Below are 6,343 nucleotides of genomic sequence, written 5' to 3' on the forward strand. Positions count from 1 at the left end.
GTAAGAGATGTCTAATGTTTTTTGGGATTTGCCAACTATTATCGGATCTTCTTCTAAGACTTTTCTCAAGTTGCAGCTCCACTTATACGTTGACTTGCAAAGACAAACTTCAATGGAATCAAGAAGTAGAAGTAGTATTTGAAGCTTTGAAGACAACCTTTGTTTCTGCACCAATCTTGTATCATGTCAATTTTTCTAAGCCATTTTTTATGGGAACAGATGCATCAGATTTTGCTTTCTGTGCTATATTGTCACAAATGGGAATAGATGATAAACTTCACTCAATAGCTTTTCATTCTAGAAAATTTTCAATAGCCGAGATCAACTACAAGATCCACGACAAAGAACTTCTTGCAATCATAGTTTCATTTCAAGAATGATGCCATTATCTAGAAGATATTTTTAGTCTAGTTACAATGTATACAGAGTACAAGAACCTTGAATATTTTATGTCAGCACATGTTTTGAATCGTCGCTAAGCTCGTTGGAATATGTCTTTATCAAGATTCAATTTGAAGATTACTTATCGATCAAGAAAACAACATGGTTTGTTAGATGCACTCTCTAGATGATCTTATCTTGCACCAAAGAAAGGAGATGTTGCTTTTGATCAACAACGAACAATTTTCTTGAAGCCATAGCATCTTCATCTTTGAGCAATGAAATCAACACTAATTATTGATTCAACTTTCATTAAGCAAGTTCAATCAAGTATGTCTTCCGATCCTCTTATTCGTGATATTAAGAGAAATCTTTCAAAGTCTCATGATACTTCTGAGTTTGAATTCAAAAAGAATCTACAATATTTTGAGAGATGCCTATATGTTCCAAAAGGTGAAGCTCGATTACTTGTTTTTTAAGCTTCTCATTGCTTTCTAGCACCAAGACATTTTTGATACAATAAAACTTTGGAACTAATATCTAGGAACTTTTGGTGGCCTCAAATGTGGAAAGCAATCAAAGATTTTGTACAATCTTGAGATATTTGCTCAAGATCAAAAACTCCTCGTCATCCACCTTATAGACTTCTTCAACCATTATTCATTTCAAAACAACCATGGTCTTCTATTTCTATGGATTTCATCACAGATCTTCTAATCTCAAGTTCTTATGACTCTATATTTGTGATAGTAGATCGTTTTACTAAGATGGCACATTTTGTACCATGTACAAAATCTATTACAGGTGAAGAAACAACTAAGCTCTTTCTTGACAATATCTATCGCTATCATGAATTACCTAAGGATATCATATTATATAGGGGAACTCAGTTTGTATCAAGATTTTGGTGGACTCTTTTCAAGATTCTAAAAGTGGATATAAAACTATCTTTGGCATTCCATCCTCAAACTAATGGACAAACAGAGTGTGTAAATCAAGTTTTGGAGTAGTATTTAAGGTGTACCATTAATTACCAACAAGATGATTGGACAACTCTTTTGCTATTGGCAGAGTTTACTTATAATAACATCGTACATTCTTTTACAAAATAAACACCTTTCTTTGTCAATTATGGTTATCATCCATGACTTGATACTTTTGACTTTTCAAAAGTTGATAATCCTATGGCAAAAGATTTGGCAATTCATTTGTCAAGGCTACATGCAACGATGAAGGTGCAGTTAAAAGAAGCTCAAAAACAACAAAAGGTCAATGCGGATGTCTATCAAAAGGAACAACCACCATTCCACATGGGTGATAAAATATGGTTACTTCATCGCAATATCAAGACCACTCGTCCTTGTAATAAGTTGGACTATCGAAGGCTTGGATAATTTTCTATTTTTTTACAAATCAATACAATTGCATATCATTTACCTCTACCAAAGTCAATAAAAATCCATCTAGTATTCCACGTGTCTCTTCTTGAATCATACAAGACAATAGACATATCAAGAAGAAGACAAGCTCCACCTCCTCCTATAGAAGTAGAGAATAATGAAGAGTTTGAAGTGGAAGAAGTCTTAGATTCAAGGCGGCGTCGAAATAAATTCGAATATCTTATCAATTGTTGTGGATATGATATTAGTGAACGTATATGGGAGCTAATAAAAAATCATGCAAATACAACAAAGGTAGTGGAGGCTTTTCATGGATGACATCTATTAAAATCAAGATAAAAACTTTTTTATAAAGGAAACAAGATCTAGACAAGATAACATTCTACTTTCAATCCTTATTTATAGCCTCTTTGTAGTTGTGATGCTGAGGAGATGGAGAACCAACAACTAGCAGATTTGACTCAAGAGTCTTTGTTTGTTAACATACGGGATGAGACATTATAATTGTTACAACCTTCAAGACGACGTAATCAAGATGAAGATCTTCAAGAACGACATATTTTTCCTCAAATAGATGGCAAGATACGTGTTTGGTATCATGACCTTGGAAGGGACTCTCAATGTTTAGTGATTTTACAAGAGGTAGGAACAACTTTTGATGGTGTTCCAAATATTTTATTCAAAAGAAGTTATGAAGGCCTCAAAAATGATCAAATAACTGGGTAGTCTTCTCGCCCTGGCATGGGACACTACCAATAGTTGAGAGGCCCTATCAATCATCTTCAAAGAGAACAAAGAGTAGAGTATGTAGCAAATACAATTCGTTGCATCATAGATTTCTTCAACATATGATTACCACTCCTCGTGGAACTCCTCCCTAGACTTGGAGGTAATGTCATGGACATACACATGTAAGCCAATAATTACATGTATGAATAGGTAGAAGTAAGTGAAAGTGGATAAAAGTAAGTTAATTCTTTAGTATTTGATATAGAAGCTTCTTAAAAACTTTATAGATAGTGCTTTGACTTATAGGTGTCTTTAATTGACTTTTTGGATTAGAAACGTGGTCAACAAGTTGGCCATGTGCCATACATGTTATTAGCTTAAAGATCAAGCTAAGTATGTAGCCCACACATAGAAAAACTTGCCTTGTAAATTAAGGCATGTGTCCTACAGAGTCAACACATATTAGAGGTTCTATAAAACATCGACACATAGCCTTTAGTTAGATAGTATATATAGAGACAAGCGTGAAGCCTTCTTCACTCTTGTCAACTTCTTTCTTGCTTCTAGTCTAGTTTCAAGGGTTTTTAATTTTCTTATCTTTTGGCAAAAGCCATTCCCGTTTCTTTCTTATTATATATATCAAGTTATTTATATTTTGTCATCTTTCTTTGAGAGAAGTCTCACTTATTATTTATCTTTATCATATTCTTGTCTTTGACAACAACCAGATTAGAGGTCATACTTGATTGAATTTGTATGACAAAAGTCAAATCAATAGTCAATGTTGATTTCATTACTCGAAGATGAAAATGCTCTAGCTTTAAAAAGATTTTTCTTTATTCATCAAAAGATATGTGTCCTTCTTTTGATACAAGATAAAACTATCTAGAAAGAACATCTAATAAACCTTGTTGTTTTTTAAGTTGATATGTGATCTTGAAATCAAATCTTGATAATGCTCCAACAGACTTGGCAACAATTCAAAACACATGCTAACATAAAATACTTAAGGTTCTTGTGATTTGTATATATTGTAACTGGTCTTCAAGTGCCTTCTAGATAATGACGCTGTTCTTGAAATGAATCCACAATTACAAGAAGTTCTTTGGCTTGAATCTTATAATTAATCTCAATTGCTAAAAATTTCTTGGAATAGAAAGCTATTGAATGGAATTTGTTATGTATTCCTATTTATGACAATAGAGCATCCAAGGCAAAGTTTGATGCATCTATTTCCATAAAGAATGCCTTAGTAAAGTTGATGCAATATAAAGTTGGTGCAAAAGTAAATTCTTTCTTCAAAGTAATAAATAATGCTTTGATTTCTTTATTCTATTCAAGTTTTTCTTTGTAAATCAAATGTATAAATAGAGTTGCAACTTGAAAAGAGTTTTTGATAAAGATTGGATAATAATTTGAAAAGCTCAAAAAACATTGTACATTTCTTGTTGTTCTTTGAATCTCTCAATTTATGATAATTTGGACCTTCTTTGGATCCATCATAAGGCCTTCATTGGAAATGATGTATCTCCAAAAGTCAACTTCATTAGTTTAGAATATATACTTTTTCATCTTTACATATAATCTTGCATCTCTTAGTTTTTGTATCACATAATGAACATAAACTTCATGCTTTTTTGTATTCTTAGAATAGATTAAAATGTCAACCAAATAACAGACAAAAAAATCATCAAAAAATTCACAAAAGACATCATTCATTAAATGTTAGAAAGTAGGTGGTGCATTTGTGAGTCCAAAAGATATGACATTATATTCAAAATACCCATACCTAGTTAAAAAAGTAATCTTCTATTTATCTCCTTCTTAAATGCAGATCAATTTATATGCTTTTCATAGATCTATTTTTGTATAGATCTTTGTTTGATTTAGTTGATCAAGAAGTCATGAAATTAAAGGTAGATAATACTTGTTTTTAATGGTGATCTTGTTAAGTCATTGATAATCCACATACATCCGTAAAGATCTATCTTTTTTCTTTACAAATAAAATAAGAGCACTATTTGGAGATTTAGAATGGCATATAAAGTTCTTACCAAAATTTTCATTAATGTACTCTTTGAATGCAACCAACTCATTTTGTGATAGGCTATAGATTGCTCAAAATGGTGGTTGAGTTCCTTCTTGAAGATCAATGGTATAATCATAAGGACAATGCTCCAAAAGAATATCTGCATTCTTTTTTTCACAAACATCTTAAAATTCTTAAATCATAGAAAAGTCATGAATTGCTTTCCATCAAAGGTGTAAATCAAGAAAAAATACTTTTTAATAGAAATGTGTTTATGAATCCAACTTGAATAAATCCTTTGAGGTATTGGAAAGGATTCAATCTTAAATAGAGCTTAATTTGTCATAAAAATCCTTAAAATTTTGATCTTATTCCATCAAACTTCTTTGATATATTAATCCTTGCCTCACTTATACTTCTAGAAGTAAGACTTCATAAATTTGGTTGTGAGGCTCATCTACTTGCTTCCCTCAATTGCACAAGCTCTTGGCTTAGAGTCTAGACTTCTTCCATGTGTGTACAAATAGTATTTCTATGATTCATGTTAGAAATTCATGAAATTTTTATTATTAAAATGTTAACATACTTATAAAGATCTATAATAGTTACAAATCTAATTTCAATTCTATTGAGAGTAGGAACCATAATCTTTTATTTTATAGACAAATCAAAGAAATTCAAAAAATTAAAGTAAAAGAAGATGATCTGCAACCTCTAATACCAAATACAAATTTCTATAAAGAGAAATAATCTACTATCTTTATAAAATTAATATATTTATTTAAAAGAATATAGTTTGTGACCTTTAAAATACAACAATAGAAATAGGATAATCCACTCATTTAAAAAATAAGATAAGAATAATAAGATAGCACTCTTATTAAACTATCAAGGGCATTATCTTGAAGAACTAAAAGATCATGATATCTTTGTGTCATTTAAAATGACTAGATAATCATTCAAAGATGATACAATAATAAATTAGAATGGCTATTTTCAATGGAAAAAAGACTAAAAAGTCTTGAAACAAAACTAAAGACTAAAAAAGCATTGACAAAAATGAAGAAGGTTTCACACTTCCTTCCATATATATTGTATAGTTAATGGTTACGTAGTCATATTGTATAAGATGTTCAATATATATTGACTTTACAAGTTATATATCTTAACTTACAAGACAAGTTTTTTATATGTATGCTACAAAGTTATCTTACTTTGCAAGCTATCAACACATTGTTGTATTGTAATAAAATTATATATTAAAAATATAATTAAAAAATAAATTTCTAATTAATATCTAATCATCTTGGTTCAATAATAATTCAAGGAATTTAAACATTGTTTTTATAAAATCTTCTTAGTTTATTTCCTTGTAATAATAACTAATAGATTAAAATTTGATTGATAATTATATCTTCTAGGCTATAGAAATTTTTTTATTCCTTAAAAAAAGCCATAAATTAATAAAAATAAGATAGAAGAGATAAATAATTATTACATTTGATAGTAAAATTAAATTGAAGATAGGATTGAACTAAAACATTTCTAGGATAGATTGGATTTATATTTGGAAATCAACTGTTTGTAGAACAGGGTCAAAATCAAACCTCTAGCCACTAAAACTACCACATAGGATAAAATATAGATGAATTTGAAGTTTGGTGATTGGAATCAAAGATTTAGCTTTAAGCTTCTTTTAAAGACCTAAGGCTTATTTTCAAAGATTTTAAAATGGCTTTATAATTGTTATTCAAATTAAGATTTGTATTGGTGACTTTGGATTTATATAATGTAATTAAGGCTA

Source organism: Physcomitrium patens, chromosome 3 (genome assembly GCF_059467195.1).
Source record: "Physcomitrium patens ecotype Gransden chromosome 3, ASM5946719v1, whole genome shotgun sequence".
Lineage (NCBI taxonomy): Eukaryota > Viridiplantae > Streptophyta > Bryopsida > Funariales > Funariaceae > Physcomitrium > Physcomitrium patens.